The sequence below is a fragment of the Etheostoma spectabile genome, unplaced genomic scaffold (genome assembly GCF_008692095.1).
Source record: "Etheostoma spectabile isolate EspeVRDwgs_2016 unplaced genomic scaffold, UIUC_Espe_1.0 scaffold00001614, whole genome shotgun sequence".
NCBI classification, from domain to species: domain Eukaryota; kingdom Metazoa; phylum Chordata; class Actinopteri; order Perciformes; family Percidae; genus Etheostoma; species Etheostoma spectabile.
Genome location: NW_022602782.1, coordinates 111,333 through 132,594, shown reverse-complemented (window position 1 = coordinate 132,594; position 21,262 = coordinate 111,333). Strand labels below are relative to the sequence as shown.

The window sequence follows — 21,262 nt, the reverse complement described above, 5'->3', positions numbered from 1 at the left end:
ATTTGTTCCTCACCTTCCCCCCCTGTTTCTCTGACTGTAAAGTATTGATCTGGTCAAGTCTAGCAATAACATATGGAAAGGGGCTTCCTGCTATACAACAAAAGGTGGTCCTCTCTGTCTCCAGTTCCCTGGGGTTTTAGTCTAGGCTAAAACAATACAATGTTGATTGGAATATGTTGATGTCAGAGTTTCACATTTACACGACATAACCATTTGCCCTGCAACCAAAAGCGACCCCCAAAGGTGCAGACCATCATTGGTCAGCAATGATGCACTCAACATGCTGTCATGACAACAACGGACCAATGAGAAAGGATTTGAATGCACCATGGGAAAAAGAACAGCCCCCCGGTGCAGAAAAATAAAAGTGTGAACTAAGAAGTTTCAGGACTGCTTTCATGTGACTCCGTCAGGAGGAGCGTGGATCAGTCCGCTGTCAGCTGCAGTGTTACTATGTTTGTTTTGTCTCTGATTGTCTTTGTCTCATCATCTTCATCACTGCTGTTGCATTAAACCTTTTCTCAATTCTCAATTTGACCCCCAGCCTCCTTTACCCTCAGAGATCCAACGAACGCGATATTAGTTATGAATTTCTTACACTGCTAAAATAGATGTGTCTCTTTATTTCCCACAGAACACAGCAAAGCAACAGGCTTCCAAGCAACAGGCTTGCACAAAACTCAATACGTGATGCAGAGTAAACACTACTCCAAAGCTCTTACCTTGACACAGGACTGGAGAGCCGTCAGTCCGGACAGAGCAGCATCAACGTGGCTGGACGTCCCGTACGTGACTCGCAGCTGACTCTGTCGGGTCGAGGGACCCTCCGTCTTTTATTCTCTTAACAAACAAGGGGTCGTGTGTGAGCGGGGGAGCCAGTCCTCGCTCTCAGCCGATCCCCTGGTGAGTCCGGCGTCCTGCTCCGAAACCATGTTTCCAAACAGGAGCGCCAGGTCTCAAAACATGTAGCGCCGGTGCAAAGCTTTTCCCGAAACATGCAAAGCCGTTCTCAAAACATGAGCGATCAAAACAGGTTGTATAATTGATAAATGAAACACAAAACAATAATAAATTGATAAAACAATAATAATGGTTATACAACAGTGAATCAACAAGTTATACAAGTGACCCACTTAGCTGTTGTCAAGGATCATAATGCAAAATAAACTTTTTCCTCCACACTATCAAAATGATATGGGAAGCGTGGATCAGTCCGCTGTCAGTTGCAGTGTTTTCATGTTTGTTTGTGTCTGATTGTCTTTGTCTTATCATCTTCATCATTGTTGTTGCATTAAACCTTTTCCTAATTCTCAATGTGTGAAGGTCAACATCTTTAATGACATTTGCAGTCAGATTCGATACTTTCCATCACTTAGCTCGTTTGCTATCTGCGGTAGTTCATCCAAGACAATGGTCCTTGCTTCTCTACCCAAGACATCCACAACCAAAATATCTACAACAGTCTTTAAGAGCAGAGGACATGTGGACTTCTTCACCTGTGTAGAATACTCCACTTCCTCTGGGTATCTGCTGACCGGTGGGACGGACGCCCTACTGAGGAACTAACACGGATATTGGCAAATATCTTGGAAGAGGAACTGATGTCTTTAAAAATGCATTAACATCGCATGACAAGCCCCTGTGCTGTGCTCCGCCGCTGCCCGGTGCCCGGTGGCCGGTGGCTGCTGCCCGGTGGCTGCTGCCCGGTGCCCGGTGGCTGCTGCCCGGTGCCCGGTGGCTATTGCCCGCCAGCAGACTTGCGAGTTGTGTCAGTGTCCACTCTCTCTGTAAAAGTAGAGATGAGCGGCGCAGCGTCCGTGGTCTCAGCCTCAGGTTTATACAGGACGCGCTCCAAAGATTAAGTGTGATGATAATTAATATTCCAAGATGATAATAATGGCAGACTGGTCAGAGACCAATACATTCATGATTTCATTTTCTTTTTGCTTGTCCTTCTCTAATAAAGGGTAGTTTGTGTTACTCCTTAATAAGTGGGCCTATTGTTTTTTGTTATAGCTTACATTGGTTTCATAACTTTCTCAATTAGTCTCCCATCCCTGGACCAATAACGTGGCCTATGTACAGCACGTATGTAGTGTAGTTTACATTCATCACACTGGGAACACCACAATGCTTCTTAATCTTTTTATTTTGGTGCGGTCACTTGTCAGAAGAATAAAAAAACATGAATATTGTTTTACATATGTTCACAGCGTGTATTAAAGTCATTTACTATTTTTTCTAGTTGTTGTCCCTTTCTGATTGTTCTGTATGAACATTAATTGTACAAAGAATTAGATATAGCTTATAGAGATTTGTGCATGGTTAAAACATGTTCTCACGTTGTGAATAAGGGTTTGAAATTGAGCCTAAAGTCCGTAGGGTCCATTTCCCGAGGAACATTAGTTTCCTCTGCTCACTTTTGAGACAAAGTAGATATTTTTAAACCCCCACACATTCAGTCGGGTCCGCTATGTCGTTTTTTTTTTTTCTCCGTTTGATAAGAGCCGTATTTCCCTTTTTGCATATTCTTCCCCTCCTCGTTACTGTCCATTAGAAGCTGCTGCTCATTGGGCGAAACATTTGGCGCATGCGTCTTCTCATCTCTGCATCAGTAAATCTGTGATCGATAACTTGGTCTATTTGAGAAAGCCGTGAACGTGCACTTATCCCAGCTATCTACACCTGGCTTGACATAGCTTCCCCTGTTAATCCTGGCTCGGCAAACGTGCAACCGATGAAGCCGCGATGAGCAGGTCACACTAAGTCAAGCTGCGCTTTTTCATTTATCCTGGATATCTTTATTCTACTTTCGAGCAACAGGCCCCTGGTTTAAATATATTTTCGGTTGATGCCTTTACAAATGTAATGACGCACTTACGCCACAAGAGGGAGTATCGTTAGGTGAGCGCTAGTTGGAACAACGGCTTCCGTCCCTCAGACAGAGGACAGCCTGCCGAACGGACGCTACTAATGTGTCCTGTTGCTTTTTCCTGCATCAAAACAGGTCCGTAAGTGTGTGTTACATCACCAAAATATGTTTCGAAGCACTATAAAACCATTTAGAACATTATCTGAGAAGAATTGAGGCAGAAAATGTGTGTTTTATTCGAGTTAGAAACTTGTGTTTCTATACACTTGCAAAGTTTTGCTAGCTCCGGTATCTAAACGAAGTCACAAGATGGCGGCCCTAATGTCGTACTTTTGTTGATTTTTGCTGCAGCTCCTTGACATCGTCAGTGTGTAGTTGTAACAATGTAATGTTTATTAAGGTTGAAGAGAGAAGCAAGTTAAGATGCTTAACTACAGCTAGTAAATGTCAGAGAACAAATTAAGATTATAACAATGTTGAGTTAAAGAACAGATTTGTAAATTCATATACTATACGATGTTCCATGTTGACACCAGTTCCACCAAACATCCTGTCAGGCATGGAGGGGTCTCGGCAAACACCGGACCATGTACACCATCAATGATAAGGTGCAGGGCACACATCGTCAGACCCAGTTAAAGATTCAGCAGCAAGACACAATCAAAGGTGGTGTCCTGTCACCAGTTTCACTAAACTGCTGGACCAGACTATGTGCAAATATGGGCGTGTGCTAATCCATCTGATCAAGATTACGCAGGAGGGGCATTAACAGGTAAGGTTCTCTCACTATTTCCGACAACCGCAACAACCTATTTCCAATCCCTGGCAGCATGAAAGGGTGATTGTGTGGGTTCATTCCAGGTGATTTTGTGTCCTCAAACAATTGTGTAGGTCTACTCCAGGGGCCTGTTGCACGAAACTAGGATAAGGGATTAAGCTGGGATATTCAAGTTATCCTGGATGAATTTAGCTTGGACTCGGTTGCACAAAACCAGATTGAATTAAGCCCAGCCAAGTAACCATGGAGATTTAGGCTGAATCCCATTTCTCCATTTTACCCCTACCCGTTGGCCCTTACCCCTACCCCTTGGCCCTTGAAACCAAGGGGTAAGTGGTAGGGGTGAAAACATACCCCTATGAAATGGGACACCACTTGGTGACATCACCATGCAGTATTGAGCACAAACCTCCAAGATGCCGTCTCTGTCTGTTGATTGTGTGGGTTTGGACAACAGTGTCATATGGATTTAAATATTTATATATTTTAGGTTCACTTTGGTGGTGCAGAGGCAGATGTTCTTATCTGTGTAGTACTTAGGTCTGTTTGCAATACATATGTGTATACACATGTATCATGTATACATACATACATATACACCTTGTATACATGGTGTATACATACATATACACCATGTATACATGGTGTATACATATACACCGTGTATACATGGTGTGTGTATATCAGTTTCAGTTATCACCGTTTTGAATGTTATTGATGTTCACAAGAACATTTTGTTGACAAAAATCTGTCTTTATTGGTGATAAATTGAACATAACAGGCAAAAACGTTACATAAAATTATGTTACAGAACCATTATCAACTATTAGAACCATAACTAACATGTCGCACACATAAAAAGGCTTCAAATGTGTAAAACTAAAAAATACAAACAAGACCACAAATAAACAAATTAACTACAGCTGTTCTGATATTCCAGACCAGTCTGAAGCCTGTTGGCCAGTACCCCCCCCCCCCCCCCCCCCCCCCTCATATTTTATCAGTGTCCCATATCAAAACCAACAACAATATACAAGTGCATGAACAATGAACAGGAATTAATTACAAATGATTACAATAATACAGTACCAATGCAATAATGAATGGGTACAACATGAACACAGGATTTAGGAAACGTCTGCGTTTTCAGCCCCAAACTGGACCAGCTCCTGTGTCCTCCTGTGTGATACAGGGCGGTATATGTGAAGCACGTAGCGATGTATCGTAGACCGTTATTATTAATATATATATATAGCTATACAATCTATGCGATGTATACAGTCCATTCAAGGCAGAAATATGTGGGACTGTTCAACGTTAGCGTTAGTGATTAGCGTTAGCATTGCAAGCTAGCGATTTTTAAAAAGTTTCAGTTAGGAACATGGTTGCTAGTATACATGTACAGGACTGCATAGACCACAAAACAAGACTGTCGTAACTTTTTAATCAATTATTTAAGCCGAAAGTACTTACATTTTTGTGTCTCTCTGGTCAACGGGCAGCCATTGATGCCTGTGTGTTTTCAAGTGAGGTCGCGTCCACACTAGGTTTCAAGGGCTATACAGCCCTTGGTCTATCCCCTACCCCTCGGTCCTAATAGGTATTGGGACAGCACTAGGTCCCGCGTGAACGCGCAAAAGCTAGGGGTAGGGGTAAGGGGAATGAATGGGATTCAGCCTTATTCTTTGCGGCTAGCCTGGTCCAGAGCAGGCTAAGATTAATCCTGGAGTCTCATGTGTCAAATCAGCTGCCGTCTGATCCGAAATAAACGTGTTTAACAGTTATTCATTGTCTTCTGCATGTGTTCTGCTTTATTTTTATTAACATGCATTAGCCTACTTGTCACTTTTGTTTTCGCGAGTTTGATTTAAACCCTACTACATTTGTTTAGATGTTAGGAATGGTTGCACTGGCACACTGATGTGGAGTGGGACTTTTCCCGGTGGGACGGTACTATGTCGAGGCTGCCTGGCGTGCGACCGCTGCCCGGTGGCCGGGGGCCGCCGCTGCCCGGTGGCTGCTGCCCGGTGGCCGGTGGCTATTGCCTGCCAGCAGACTTGCGAGTCGCGTCAGTGTCCACTCTCTCTGTAAAAGTAGAGATGAGCGGCACAGCGTCCGTGGTCTCAGCTTCAGGTTTATAAAGGACGCGCTCCGGAGATTAAGTGTGACGATATTAATGTAGCGATATTCCCAGATGATAATAATGGCAGACTGGTCAGAGACCAATACGTTCATGATTTCATTTTCTTTTTGCTTGTCCTTCTCTAATAAAGGGTAGTTTGTGTTACTCCTTAATAAGTGGGCCTATTGTTTTTTGTTATAGCTTACATTGGTTTCATAACCTTCTCAATTAGTCTCCCATCCCTGGACCAATAACGTGGCCTATGTACAGCACGTATGTAGTGTAGTTTACATTCATCACACTGGGAACACCACAATGCTTCTTAATCTTTTTATTTTGGTGCGGTCACTTGTCAGAAGAATAAAAAAACATGAATATTTTTTTTCACATATGCTCACAGCGTGTATTAAAGTCATTTACTATTTTTTCTAGTTGTTGTCCCTTTCTGATTGTTCTGTATGAACATTAATTGTACAAAGAATTAGATATAGCTTATAGAGATTTGGGCATGGTTGTAAAACATGTTCTCACGTTGTGAATAAGGGTTTGAAATTAAGCCTAAAGTCCGTAGGGTCCATTTCCCGAGGAACATTAGTTCCCTCTGCTCTCTTTTGAGGCAAAGTAGATATTTTTAAACCCCCACACATTCAGTCGGGTCCGCTATGTCGTTTTTTTTTTCTCCGTTTGATAAGAGCCGTATTTCCCTTTTTGCATATTCTTCCCTTTCTCGTTACTGTCCATTAGAAGCTGCTGCTCATTGGGTGAAACATTTGGCGCATGCGTCTTCTCATCTCTGCATCAGTAAATCTGTGATCGATAACGTGGTCTATTTGAGAAAGCCGTGAACGTGCACTTATCCCAGCTATCTACACCTGGCTTGACATAGCTTCCCCTGTTCATCCTGGCTCGGCAAACGTGCAACCGATTAAGCCGCGATGAGCAGATCACACTAAGTCAAGCTGCGCTTTTTCACTTATCCTGGATATCTTTATTCTACTTTCGTGCAACAGGCCCCAGGTAAACCGGTTACTCTCACAATCAAAATAAATAAATAAATGAACACTAAAAAACAAAACAAAACAGTATTTGTTGTATATCAATTTTATGGTATGAACATTAGCTTGTGACCTTGTTCAGCTTGCCTGTTACAACCTAGCTTATTAGTGTAAAGGGAAGTAACAAAAACAGTTTTTTGCTAGAATCAAGGTATTTATTAACATATGAGTTACATGGATTAACAGAATCACAGGTGCACAAACTACAAATGAAAAAAGGGCCTGTGGATGCTGGTTAAAACCAATAAACGAATTTAACAAGAAGAGGACTCTTCAGAGTTAAAAAAGTATAGAAACAAAACATTACTAATTAGTCCTGCTTTTAAACAAAACACAAGAAAACCAGTAGCTCTAAAACTTGTGACTAACAAGAAATCTACAAATTTGTAACAATTTTTTCAGTTTTTAAAGCTAAAACCTGGTCCAGTCTCCCATGTAGTCTTGCAGCGGGTATTTAACACATGTTCAACATGCTTTCAGCAAAGCCTTCAACCAGAAATTGCTCTCGTTCGGATGATCATATAATATATGTAATAATGTGTAACAAACCTGCCTTTCCATCCGTAAACAAACTCAGAATGCATCATGGGAGATCTACTGAAGGCACAGGCTTATCTCTCCATTAGTACATGTAAAGGACCTCAGCGTGTGTGTGTATTTCAGGCCTGTGTGTAGTGTTTCTAACAAAAACTGAGTGTAAATTGTAATTTTTCAATAAAATAATAAAATCAATAAAAAGTATAAATTATCATACATTTTTTGCTGTCTCTCTCTTTTAAATTTAACTGCAGATGGATACAAAGAAAAAACAACGTGCAGTATTGGAGATTTTCTATTAAACACAGTCTTGATTATTTATGTTTTCAGGGTTATCCCCGCCACAAGTCTAAGAACCTAAGCTGAATGAACGTGAAATGTGGCAATAAATGCCAAAAACAGAAAAAAGCACCAAACTGAGTTTTCTCAAATCTAATGATTGTAAGTTGACTTCTTCATCCATTTTTGATTTTAACACAGATATTGTAATAATAATAGACCGAAATGATGTCAAATTGCGTATTCTTTTTATTAAAAAAACATGAAAAGGTTTTTGAGGAAAGACTCCTAAAGCTTTCCGCCAAATATGTGCACCTAAGCCTTAAACACTGGTTTACTCAATCAATTCCAAATAACAGTTTCATTAACTACTAGTAATCGGTATTGGCGCAAAAATAAATCCCTAATTGATCCCCGTCGATCCCTAATAAATGCCACAAATCACATCAGTGTCCGGCTATCCTTAGACTGCTAACTCGCAGTTTCTTTTCCAACTACTACAGCCTTTATTACTACTCCTATCATGGAGCCATCTTTAATGTAGGCCGTTTTGTCCTCTCTTTGCAGGGCATGTGAAGCAAAAAATTCATGCTATCTTATTGATGGAAAGACACTAAGAACATTTACTGAAGTCTTTATTTTCTCTCTCTAAAAGGTCCCGTTAACCCTCTGAGGACAAAAGGCGCACTGGTAATTCCACACAATATTTAACAAAACTTCTATTCAAAAAGCAATATTACAAAATTTTATTTGACATTTATTTACTATTCAAACATATATAACCTAAAGACTTTGGTAAACTCATTTCAAGCACCAAAACAAGTAGTACAACACGTCACAAGTTGAGGTTTGTTTAAAAAAGAGATTTGAGGAATCTCAAAAAGCAAACTTCTACTTTAGCGCCAAATTATCTTGTTACACATTGCTACAGAAAAAAAAATGTGGGCGTCACTGTATGGAAAGCTGAGTTTGTTCTGAACGTTTTGATGTAAAACACATGGGAGCAGTTGCATGTCAAATACCCTTAAAGGTACATTTAAAACAAAAGACATGTGAAAATGCCCTTATATCCTTATTGCACATTGTAATGATTTTGTACCACCAATTATAACCTTTATTGGTACCGTAATTTGACGTGCTAGCAAGCTAACCTTAGCTAGCTAACAGCGGCAGTTTAACCATATTGGCAAATAAGTTATAAGCTACAATAACGTTACATGTGTTGTAGTATATTGTTGTTTGTGTTAAACTATTGTGCCACTGTAGAAGACTTAAGTGTTAAATGTGTGATCTTAACAATTTGTATATATTCTGATGTGCACGTCTAGGGGCGACGACGGCCATCAGACCGTAGAAGGATCCCCTGGAGAGTCTGAAGTCCCCCCTCATGTCCCTATCCCCATCTAACTAGCTACGGCCTGGGGGGAGCCTGCAGAGCTACTGACTAATTTTTAAAATAAAATTATATTAAAAGAATTTAACTTTGTTATTTTTTGTATTACACGTTGCATGACTGTAGCAAGCATATAATGTTAGTGCATATACAAATAGAGGAATGGGATCTATTTACATGTAAATTCTGTTACCTCTGCTTTCACTATTGCATTGTCATGGTATGAAGACCATTTAGAACCAAAATACAACCTAAAATAACAGATGTAATGATGTTTTGTCTATTAGGTAAGTTGTAAGGGTAGTGCTTCACAACAACAGTCTTATCTATGGGCCACAAGCATGTCCTCATGAAACCAATATGTGGCTGCGAACAGGATTGTGAACATTTTAAACTCTTCTGTGGACATTGTGTTGAAACGTTGTGTCTGTGCAGAAGTCATGTCAGTTTTCATGCTACCTCACCCTCTTTTTTCTCCACTCTATCCTTCTCCATTCAAACCTCTCACCCCAGCTCTGTCCCTACTGTGTCCTACATAAAGATGCCTGGATCGACTAAAAAGTCCTGTATCTCTTGCCCTACCATGATTGGCGTGGCAAGAAAGAAGTGCCACCTTTGTGGAAGAGAGCAGCCATACAAGGCAATTAAAATGAATAAGTTAAAAAAAAATTGAAGAAAAACCACCAACAAAGGGCAATGCCGTAAAGGCACTGGATAGTGCCTTTATTGATGTAAGCATGTTGAATTAATTTATTTTCTAGTTAATTGTTCATTCAGGTATCTGTATATGCAAACAATAAACATGTCATGTTTTGTTCTTGATTTGTTACAGTTACATAAATTGAAAGCAGTGGGGTTCTACCCCCTGCCGCTGGTGGCGAAGCAGAGGAACAAGAAATTTAAGGCCCAGCTGCTCCACCTGGCAGCCATCCAGGGAGACGATGAAGGCCTTTGCAACAGTTAAAGTGGTCTTCGAGTCCGTCCTCAACTGTAAGCATACTTACTGTACATACATTCAGTTTGTAAACGAAATAATACATTTCTCCTACTTTATTGAACCACATAACAGTACATTCCTTGTCATGTTTTACAAGGCCTACAGATTTTACTTTTTTCTTGTTTAATTTACATTTCATAGGAATGGTTTGTGGACAATTCATTGACATCCAATGTTATGGTGGTGTTTTTTTTGCCCTGCAGTCAGAGTAAAGTAACATATAAAGTTACATATATGCAAATTATATTTGTAGTGTTTATTTAAGCAATGAGCCCCAAGATAGAGCACAGGTTCCAATTTAACTAATGGCGTTCTTAGGCACAATGAAAGCTGTTCCCCTTAGTTGTTGTAAAATCAGTGGAACCAACAACCTTTTTGTCATTTAATTTTTTTACTACACATACCTGGAATTAATACTAAAGTTACAGCAAACAGAAAGTGGATTTTTTTTGTCCTAGATAATCATTCTTCCGCCAAGAAATATATTCCACTTCATTTTACCTATCAGGGATTAGTTTACACACATAGCTGACAAGAGTACATATACACTAGAGCAGTGGGCAGCCCTTGATCTAGCACCGTCTGTGCAGTTGGGGGGTAGGTATTTTGCTCAAGGGCACCTCATCCATGGATGTTGATGTGGTTGAGTCCCCCCACCCACGTGTCTCCTACCAGTCGGCCACCCTTCGATCACAAGAAAGGGGCTTTGTTGTGATATGATAAATAACACTATGCAGGGTTTCTAATTAAATGTACTGCAGTAAGATAATACTTTATTCATCCCACAATGGGGAAATTCCCTTGTGACAGCAGCATTTTCAACAGTAAAAAAAACACCAAAACAAACAAGCCAACAATAGGCAAACAACAGACAATGTGCAAAAAGTACTGAATGAATGTGAAGTGGCATTTTTATAAAAGGGTATTGTAAAGTAACGTTAGGTGGCCATAGTACAAAACAATATTCAAATGTAAGTGAACAAGTGATGTGAAATTAAATAGAAAAATATGTAATGAAATATAGTAATATCTGTAATTAAATAATTTAGTAACATCTGTAATTAAATAATATAGTAATATATGTAATTAATGAAGGACCTGCGGTACCTCTCCTTCTTACACCGGGGGTGTATCAGTCTGCTGCCGAAGGAGCTGCTCCGGGACCCCACAGTGTATATGTTTCAATACTGTGTGTAAGGAGTTCTGTGATATTATAAAGGCATTATCATGTGCATACAATTGTTTTGAAAATGTATGCAGTATTGCTAAATAAAATATTGCAATACTCAAATGTATTGATTTGAAAAATGGTATATAACCATTACAAAAAAAAGGTATAAATCAAGTTAATTAATAATAGCATACAATTACAAATAAGGTGCACTATGAATTTTGAGGTAAAAGTTTTAAACCTGACAACTTACATTTTATATGTATTCCATAGTGCCTAAGCCTGCTGCATCCACCCCTCTTACACGTTACCCCAGCACTCCCACTCCCCTCACCAACCCTCATGACTCCTACCCTGCCTCCCCCTATAAATTCTACTCTCACCCTGCCTTCCTCTGCCCTCACCACTCCCACCTTACTAACCCTCCCCACTTCCACTCTAACTGCCCCTATCCTCTCCACTCTCCCCCTACCTCCTCTAACCCTCACTACTTCCACCCTACCTACCCTTCCCACCCTACCTCCCCCTACCCTCACCACTCCCACCGTACCTCCAACTACCCTCTCAACTCTCACTCTACCTCCTCTTAACCTCACCACTCCCACCCTACCTACCCTGCCCACTTCCACCCTACCAGCCACTGCCACCACTCTACCTGCCTCAGCTGTACACTCACCGGCCACTTTATTAGGTACACCTGTCCAACTGCTCGTTAACACTTAATTTCTAAGCAGCCAATCACATGGCGGCAACTCAGTGCATTTAGGCATGTAGACGTGGGGCGTTTCTCAATATGTGTTCTTCTATGGACTTGTGTCCTTGTGTTCTTGTGAAACGTCATGTTTGGTGGCCAAAGTACTGACCCAATACACAAGTTAGCATTTCGCCAAGAACAGTTAAAATCCCCGGATGTGATCTCGACACGCCCATTTTACCGAGGATACATCGGATGGTGACTTGTGTGAACTTGGCCGGGCAGGTATCCCAGCATTCAATTCGGGTGTAAAGCGCTTATGGTTTCCGGTACACATATTTTCACAATTTACGTCTATTATTAAATCAATAAATTCATTTTTAAGATGTTTTAAGGCGAGAAATCAGCTGTGTAGATTTTGAATATAGGCAGTTCAACAAAAATTGACGGTGAATTAAAAAAGCCTTCGGAGTTTGAAAGCTCCGCAAACCCCGGCGGGCGAGCTTGCTACGCCAGCCGGGAATGACTCTCGCGAGCCGGTCCGTCAGTCAGCTCACAGCTCACAGACCCCTCTGGCCCCACGTCTAGACAGACCACTCTGGCCCCACATTTAGACAGACCACTGCAGCAAAGCCAGGTCCACAATTGTAAGATATTTTAAACAATTTTTACCGCTGTTATATAAATCTGTCCTCCTCATCCCTTGCTCTCCTGCCTCTCAGGCTCCTCTTATGCTTCTCGGTAAAGTACCGACGGCAGTGACTAACTTTACCCAGTCCATCTATAATTTTAATACCTATTTTAACGTTTCTTTTCTGATTTCAATTAAACTTGAATCCCGAACAATGTTACAAGGATTTTTTCCCCGCCGTTGTCGGTATTCATATAGTTATTGGCCCGTGATACTTATTAGCACTTTAAATGAAACCTGGAAGACTGAACAACAAAACAAGGCGGTGTGAAGGGTGACCGTCCATGTTTTATTATGAATACACACATCAAAGCTAACTATAAAGTGGCAAGCGCCCTCTTTGCTGGGGGTGTTGCGCAATAACAGGAAGAACGCTTCGTCTCAAAACTGTCAACAGCGTTTTGTTTGCTTCTGAACTTGCGAGTTCAGTCTTCCAGGTACAGCTAGCAAGTACGGTCTCCCAAAGAACACAAGTCCGTTCTTTGCTTACTTGGTATTGAGAAACGCCCATGGTCAAGAGAATCTCCTGCAGTTCAAACCGAGCATCAGTATGTGGAAGAAAGGTGATTTGAGTGACTTTGAACGTGGCATGATTGTTGGTGCCAGAAGGGCTGGTCTGAGTATTTCAGAAACTGCTAATCTACTGGGATTTTCACGCACAACCATCTCTAGGGTTTACAGAGAATGGTCCGAAAAAGAAAAAACATCCAGTGAGCGGCAGTTCTGTGGGCGGAAATGCCTTGTTGATGCCAGAGGTCAGAGGAGAATGGCCAGACTGGTTCGAGCTGATAGAAGGGCAACAGTGACTCAAATAACCACCCGTTACAACCAAGGTGGGCAGAAGAGCATCTCTGAACGCACAGTACGTCGAACTTTGAGGCAGATGGGCTACAGCAGCAGAAGACCACATCGGGTGCCACTCCTTTCAGCTAAGAACAGGAAACTGAGACTACAATTTGCACAAGCTCATTGAAATTGGACAATAGAAGATTGGAAAAACGTTGCCTGGTCTGATGAGTCTCGATTTCTGCTGCGACAGTTGGATGGTAGGGTCAGAATTTGGCGTCTACAACATGAAAGCATGGATCCATCCTGCCTTGTATCAACGGTTCAGGCTGGTGGTGGTGGTGTCATGGTGTGGGGAATATTTTCTTGGCACTCTTTGGGCCCCTTGGTACCAATTGAGCATCGTTGCAACGCCACAGCCTACCTGAGTATTGTTGCTGACCATGTCCATCCCTTTATGACCATAATGTACCCAACTTCTGATGGCTACTTTCAGCAGGATAATGCGCCATGTCATAAAGCTGGAATCATCACAGACTGGTTTCTTGAACATGACAATGAGTTCGCTGTACTCAAATGGCCTCCACAGTCACCAGATCTCAATCCAATAGAGCATCTTTGGGATGTGGTGGAACGGGAGATTCGCATCATGGATGTGCAGCCGACAAATCTGCGGCAACTGTGTGATGCCGTCATGTCAATATGGACCAAACTCCCTGAGGAATGCTTCCAGCATCTTGTTGAATCTATGCCACGAAGAATTGAGGCAGTTCTGAAGGCAAAAGGGGGTCCAACCCGTTACTAGCATGGGGTACCTAATAAAGTGGCCGGTGAGTGTAGATCTCAGCAGGAAGAAAAAGGAGAGGAGAAAAAGTAATGGTAGGAAATGTATTGAAAAGTTGTTAACCAAATAGAACAGAGTGGAAATGTACAATGTAGCATAATACTTTGTAGGACATACATATTTATTTTCTGCATTTGTGATTCTTTAGCTTTCAGTAGGATATATACTCACTCAAGTATATCTTCATTTCAGACTGTTCCTATTGCCACCAGGAAATCGTTGATGGCAATGTCCTTCGTGAAAGACATCAAAAGGTTTGTATAGGAGGGAAAAATGAGTGCATTACCAGTAGATTGGCTATTATTTCAGTTAAAGTGGGGTAGCATACTGGCTAAGGAACTATGCTAGCATTAATTAACCAGAAAAGTTGTGGGTTCCATTCCCAGTTGTCACTGTTGTGCCTTTGAACAGGACACTGAACTTCTACAGTAGTTGATCTTGGGGAAGCTGGCCCTTGCAATAATTGACATATGGAAGTTGCTTTGGAGAAAAGTGCTACATACAACTACAAATTCAATTCCAAGAAATTACCACTGCATGAAAATGCAAAAAAAAATAAAAAAAGTAAAATATAATATGAGTCATTCCGTGTTAAATCAGATAAAAATCCTTGAAAATGTTTGGTGGACAATCTCAGATTTAGCTCAAAGTTTGTTAACCTAACATTTAGGGCCCAAAACTAAGACCTGTTAAATTCCAATGTTTTCACCCTTGACTTTTATCATTTTTACAGTCTCTGAAATGCCTTATCTTTAACCTTCACAAACTTATTAGGGTGGAACACAGACATGTTCTTGGTATGATTGGACCGTTATAATGTTGTACTGCATGCCAATTAGTTTCATATAAGGGTCTGATATGGAAACATGTAAAACTGGTGATATTGAGGGCCTTGTGATTTAATTTTGCAGAACTTAAGTCAATGAACAGCATTCATACATAGGTGTTGCTATTGTCAAGGTGGGACAAGGCAGAGTGAATTGTCATAGAGTGCTTTGGCACCAGCACTATGGAGGTTTTAAAGCACGCTGGGACAACTGCCTGGGCTATTGACAGATTAAATATGTCAGTCCAAACCTCAGTCAACTGCTCAGCACAGGCCCTGAGTGCGCGTCCGGGGATACCATCAGGACCAGCAGCCTTTATTGTAATATTGCGGGGAGAGAGAGGGAGAGCGAGGTAGGAGGCGGACGATGGAGCACTAGAGCGGAGGACCGGAGGACAGGTGAGGGGTCAGGAACTGAGAGGAGCCCCGGCTGGGGAGCGGGGAGGAGACACTGGCACACGGAGGAGCGGAGAGGAGGCTGGTGAAGAGCGGCCGAAGAGCGGATGCTGATACGAGAAGAGGGCGCCGAGGGAGAGGGTCCGGAGCCAGCTGACCGGAGGAGAGGATTACTGAAAAGTAGAGCAAGGAAGGTGAGTACATGAGATGGGACACAAGGGAAAAACGTGAAGAAGTTCAGAATTCTCTTCTGATGAGGTTCACCCGAGTAGCGGAAGCAACGATCAGGTGAAGAATGAGAGCAGGACCGGGGTAGATATACTGTGGCTGATGTAGATTGCAGGCAGGTGTGATTGGCGGGAGCGGGTGATGATGAGCAGGTGTGGCGGAGAGGATTGCTGCTGGCAGACTGGCGGCAGGTGTAGGCAATCAGCTGGCTTCAGACAGGAGAGGGGGAGGAAGAGGGAGAAACAAAAACAGAAAACAGGGGCCTGTTGCACAAAACTAGGATAAGGGATTAAGCCGGGATATTCAAGTTATCCTGGATGAATTTAGCTTGGACTCGGTTGCACGAAACCAGATTGAATTAAGCCCAGCCAAGTAACCATGGAGATTTATTCTTTGCGGCTAGCCTGGTCCAGAGCAGGCTAACAGCCAGGCTAAGATTAATCCTGGAGTCTCATGTGTCAAATCAGCTGCCGTCTGATCCGAAATAAACGTATTTAACAGTTATTGCGTTGTCTTCTGCATGTGTTCTGCTTTATTTTTATTAACATGCATTAGCCTACTTGTCACTTTTGTTTTCACGAGTTTGATTTAAATCCTACTACAGTTGTTTATAGTCAGAAATGGTTGCACTGGCACCCAGATGCGGAGTGGGACTTTTCCCGGTGGGACGGTAGTGTGTCGAGGCTGCCTGGCGTGCGGCCTCTGGTGGCCGGTGGCCACCGCTGCCCGGTGGCTGCTGCCCGGTGCCCGGTGGCCGCTGCCCGCCAGCAGACTTGCGAGTCGCGTCAGTGTCCACTCTCTCTGTAAAAGTAGAGATGAGCGGCGCAGCGTCCGTGGTCTCAGCTTCAGGTTTATAAAGGACGCGCTCCGGAGATTAAGTGTGACGATATTAATGTAGCGATATTCTCAGATGATAATAATGGCAGACCGGTCAGAGACCAATACATTCATGATTTCATTTTCTTGTTGCTTGTCCTTCTCTAATAAAGGGTAGTTTGTGTTACTCCTTAATAAGTGGGCCTATCGTTTTTTGTTGTAGCTTACATTGGTTTCATAACCTTCTCAATAAGTCTCCCATCCCTGGACCAATAACGTGGCCTATGTACAGCACGTATGTAGTGTAGTTTACATTCATCACACTGGGAACACCACAATGCTTCTTAATCTTTTTATTTTGGTGCGGTCACTTGTCAGAAGAATAAAAAAACATGAATATTGATTTACATATATGTTCACAGCGTGTATTGAAGTCATTTACTATTTTTTCTAGTTGTTGTCCCTTTCTGATTGTTCTGTATGAACATTAATTGTACAAAGAATTAGATATAGCTTATAGAGATTTGGGCATGGTTGTAAAACATGTTCTCACGTTGTGAATAAGGGTTTGAAATTAAGCCTAAAGTCCGTAGGGTCCATTTCCCGAGGAACATTAATTCTCTCTGCTCACTTTTGAGGCAAAGTAGATATTTTTAAACCCCCACACATTCAGTCGGGTCCGCTATGTCGGGCTTTTTTTCTCCGTTTGATAAGAGCCGTATTTCCCTTTTTGCATATTCTTCCCCTCCTCGTTATTTTCCATTAGAAGATGCTGCTCATTGGGTGAAACATTTGGCGCATGCGTCTTTTCATCTCTGCATCAGTAAATCTGTGATCGATAACGTGGTCTATTTGAGAAAGCCGTGAACGTGCACTTATCCCAGCTATCTACACCTGGCTTGACATAGCTCCACCTGTTAATCCTGGCTCGGCAAACGTGCAACCGATTAAGCCGCGATGAGCAGGTCACACTAAGTCAAGCTGCGCTTTTTCACTTATCCTGGATATCTTTATTCTACTTTCGTGCAACAGGCCCCAGGACAGAAGAAAAATGCAGGGAAACAATAATACAATAATACTCAAGGCCAGCTGGACCCCGACCAGGGGCCTGTTGCACGAAAGTAGAATAAAGATATCCAGGATAAGTGAAAAAGCGCAGCTTGACTTAGTGTGACCTGCTCATCGCGGCTTCATCGGTTGCACGTTTGCCGAGCCAGGATGAACAGGGGAAGCTATGTCAAGCCAGGTGTAGATAGCTGGGATAAGTGCACGTTCACGGCTTTCTCAAATAGACCACGGTATCGATCACAGATTTACTGATGCAGAGATGAGAAGACGCATGCGCCAAATGTTTCACCCAATGAGCAGCATCTTCTAATGGACAGTAACGAGGAGGGGAAGAATATGCAAAAAGGGAAATACGGCTCTTATCAAACGGAGAAAAAAAAAAAAACATAGCGGACCCGACTGAATGTGTGGGGGTTTAAAAATATCTACTTTGCCTCAAAAGAGAGCAGAGGGAACTAATGTTCCTCGGGAAATGGACCCTACGGACTTTAGGCTTAATTTCAAACCCTTATTCACAACGTGAGAACATGTTTTACAACCATGCCCAAATCTCTATAAGCTATATCTAATTCTTTGTACAATTAATGTTCATACAGAACAATCAGAAAGGGACAACAACTAGAAAAAAAAGTAAATGACTTTAATACACGCTGTGAACATATGTAAAACAATATTCACGTTTTTTTTATTCTTCTGACAAGTGACCGCACCAAAATAAAAAGATTAAGAAGCATTGTGGTGTTCCCAGTGTGATGAATGTAAACTACACTACATACGTGCTGTACATAGGCCACGTTATTGGTCCAGGGATGGGAGACTAATTAAGAAAGTTATGAAACCAATGTAAGCTATAACAAAAAACAATAGGCCCACTTATTAAGGAGTAACACAAACTACCCTTTATTAGAGAAGGACAAGCAAAAAGAAAATGAAATCATGAATGTATTGGTCTCTGACCGGTCTGCCATTAATATCATCTTGGAATATCGCTACATTAATATCGTCACACTTAATCTCCGGAGCGTCCTGTAGAAACCTGAAGCTGAGACCACGGACGCTGCGCTGCTCATCTCTACTTTTACAGAGAGAGTGGACACTGACGCGACTCGCAAGTCTGCTGGCGGGCAATAGCCACCGGCCACCGGGCAGCAGCCACCGGGCAGCGGCCGCACGCCAGGCAGCCTCGACATAGTACCGTCCCACCGGGAAAAGTCCCACTCCACATCAGAGTGCCAGTGCAACCATTCCTAACATCTAAACAAATGTAGTAGGGTTTAAATCAAACTCGCGAGTATAGGCTAATGCATGTTAATAAAAATAAAGCAGAACACATGCAGAAGACAATGAATAACTGTTAAACACGTTTATTTCGGATCAGACGGCAGCTGATTTGACACATGAGACTCCAGGATTAATCTTAGCCTGGCTGTTAGCCTGCTCTGGACCAGGCTAGCCGCAAAGAATAAATCTCCATAGTTACTTGGCTGGGCTTGATTCAATCTGGTTTCGTGCAACCGAGTCCAAGCTAAATTCATCCAGGATAACTTGAATATCCCGGCTTAATCCCTTATCCTAGTTTCGTGCAACAGGCCCCATGACAGTCTACCTGTCAACTTTTTTTATTATGTCCAATAATCTGAGATAGAATTTGAGCTCATCCCCATCCCCCTGCTGTTTTGTTGTGTGTTAGACAAGAGTCTTGTTTTGAACTGATGAATTACATTAGTAGCTGCCCTGACTTGGCCAAGCTACATTCATGAATAAAACCCTTGCTTTTGTTATTAAGTTGTTGTTGTTTTTTCCCCTTTTCTAACTTTTTCAAACAAAAGGTTAGGCTTCCACCCCACCACAGTTAAGCAAAGCTGCAATAAAACAACAAGTACATATTTATTAACATTGTTTTCCCTTGTAACAGCCGAAAAGATGACGAAGCTGCAGGCATTGGAGAGGTCACTGAGAAGTTAGAAGAGCTTGTGCTGGCATCCCAGAGCCTTCCAGATATCACTGCAGCAATCAGAGAGCTCACCAACCTGGCTGCCACTCAGAGAGTCATCCTGAATCATCCACAGCTACAGACCATCAAGCAAGGACTCTGCTGTGTTGTTTGTATAACTAAGTATGCAATAGATATTGTCCCACATGAAAGATAATTCTGGATCTATTTTATTTTTTGTGTGACAGAATTTGAGATTTCCAAATACAAATCATTTTTACATTCTCTACCCAAGATCAGCTGTCTCATCCACAACAATTAACTGCATCTACTGATGCAAACCTTTTTGTACCAGCTCATAGTGTAATGTTACAAAAACAAAGTGTAATGTTTAAGCACTAAAGTTGTACACTTGTTTAGTAAAAATAAAACACTGTCATCCAATACATGAAGAAAACTTTGAGGACAGACGGGATAAATGAGAAAGACAAATATTTTCTTTTTTAGAGTTCATCGAGGAGCCCGTCTTCACACTGTGTTGTCGAAGCATTATTGGTTGCACAACATGTGTGGAACAGTGGCAGGAGACGTCTGTGCACTGTGCAAAATGCAGAGAGAACTGGCTCTGGCTGCTTGCTTCTATAGCTTCCTACATCTGCCACGCAAATAGGAGTAGAACAGCCAAAGAATCATGGGTAATTTACACAACTGGCTGATGCTTACAGACCAAGAGAGAACGTTGTACAAGGGAACAGCACATAAGTCTGACATTTTATTCAACAGAGCAGGTTTCACAGCATGACCGTACTTTGAAAACCACTTTAAGTAAGGTTATAGTAAAACAACAAGTCCAAAGGTGTCACTGACAGATAAGCAGCAGGTACAAATGCTATAAATACTACAGGAAGCTTGTCTTCCGTCATTGTGGCACTTCATATGATGAGTGGTGTACTAACGTAGGTGGGCTGCCGGTGGGCTGAACCTCTCCAGGAGGCAGACAGGAATAGTTTCAAGGTTAAAGTAAGTATACTCACCAGCGAGTCTTGTATGACTTCACTCTTGTAAAAATCTAGAAAGACATCAGAGAATACTGGTTAAAAAGAAGGTAGAAAACGCTCATGCACAACCAACTGGGTTACATCTACCCTAAAATGCAATTCACAGAGCAGCGGCATGGACATTGAACTAGTGAGACACTCTGTTCTGCGGGCTTTTTTGTTTAAATGTGCACTATGAGTTCCTGCATGGTTTCAGTATGGCGAGCAGCTAGCGGATCAAAGAGAGATGCCTACTATTTGAGACAAAAATGACATTGCGCTGAAATCATGCAGGAACTCATAGTGCACCTTTAAAGATTATCCATTTAAATGTTTTTTTTTTTTTTTTTTTTTTTAAATGTATGGCTCCCGGCTGTAAATCAGAACATGTCCTTTATCCAATAAAGTGACATAATTACTACAGCCTTGCATATCTGTTGTGCGGTAGGATCTGGTTTAAATTCACAAATTATTACTGATCTTCTGTGAATTGCATGTTAGAATTTGATATCACGATTCTCTGCTACGACTTTTGTTGTACACAAAGTGTAATGTTTATTGCACACATCAACCGTGACAAAACAAAACTAATTTGCAGTACCAAACAAAGATTTTTTTGGGGCATCCCCACGAGCCTGTGAACGTAGAGGCTTTAATGAAGAGAAGGGGGAGCATTGCAGAGCTTTAAAATCTTTTTATACAGTCTATGTTTAAAACTAACAGAAGAAAGTAGTAGAGT

At 41.8% G+C, this 21,262-nt stretch overlaps 1 long non-coding RNA gene across 4 annotated transcripts; it reads left to right on the top strand.

Annotated features, from left to right (window-relative positions):
- Window positions 1-2,760: 2,760 nt before the first annotated feature.
- Window positions 2,761-20,723, top strand: LOC116675185 (uncharacterized). Of its 4 annotated transcripts, none has more exons than XR_004328314.1 (6): window positions 2,761-3,007; window positions 3,430-3,644; window positions 8,299-9,767; window positions 9,869-10,026; window positions 14,412-15,635; window positions 19,469-20,723. It is a non-coding gene; the product is annotated as an uncharacterized LOC116675185 (long non-coding RNA). The 4 variants fall into 4 exon arrangements; XR_004328315.1 differs by having other exon boundaries at window positions 9,550-9,767; window positions 19,469-20,112; XR_004328312.1 differs by having other exon boundaries at window positions 2,767-3,007; window positions 3,409-3,644.
- Window positions 20,724-21,262: the final 539 nt, after the last annotated feature.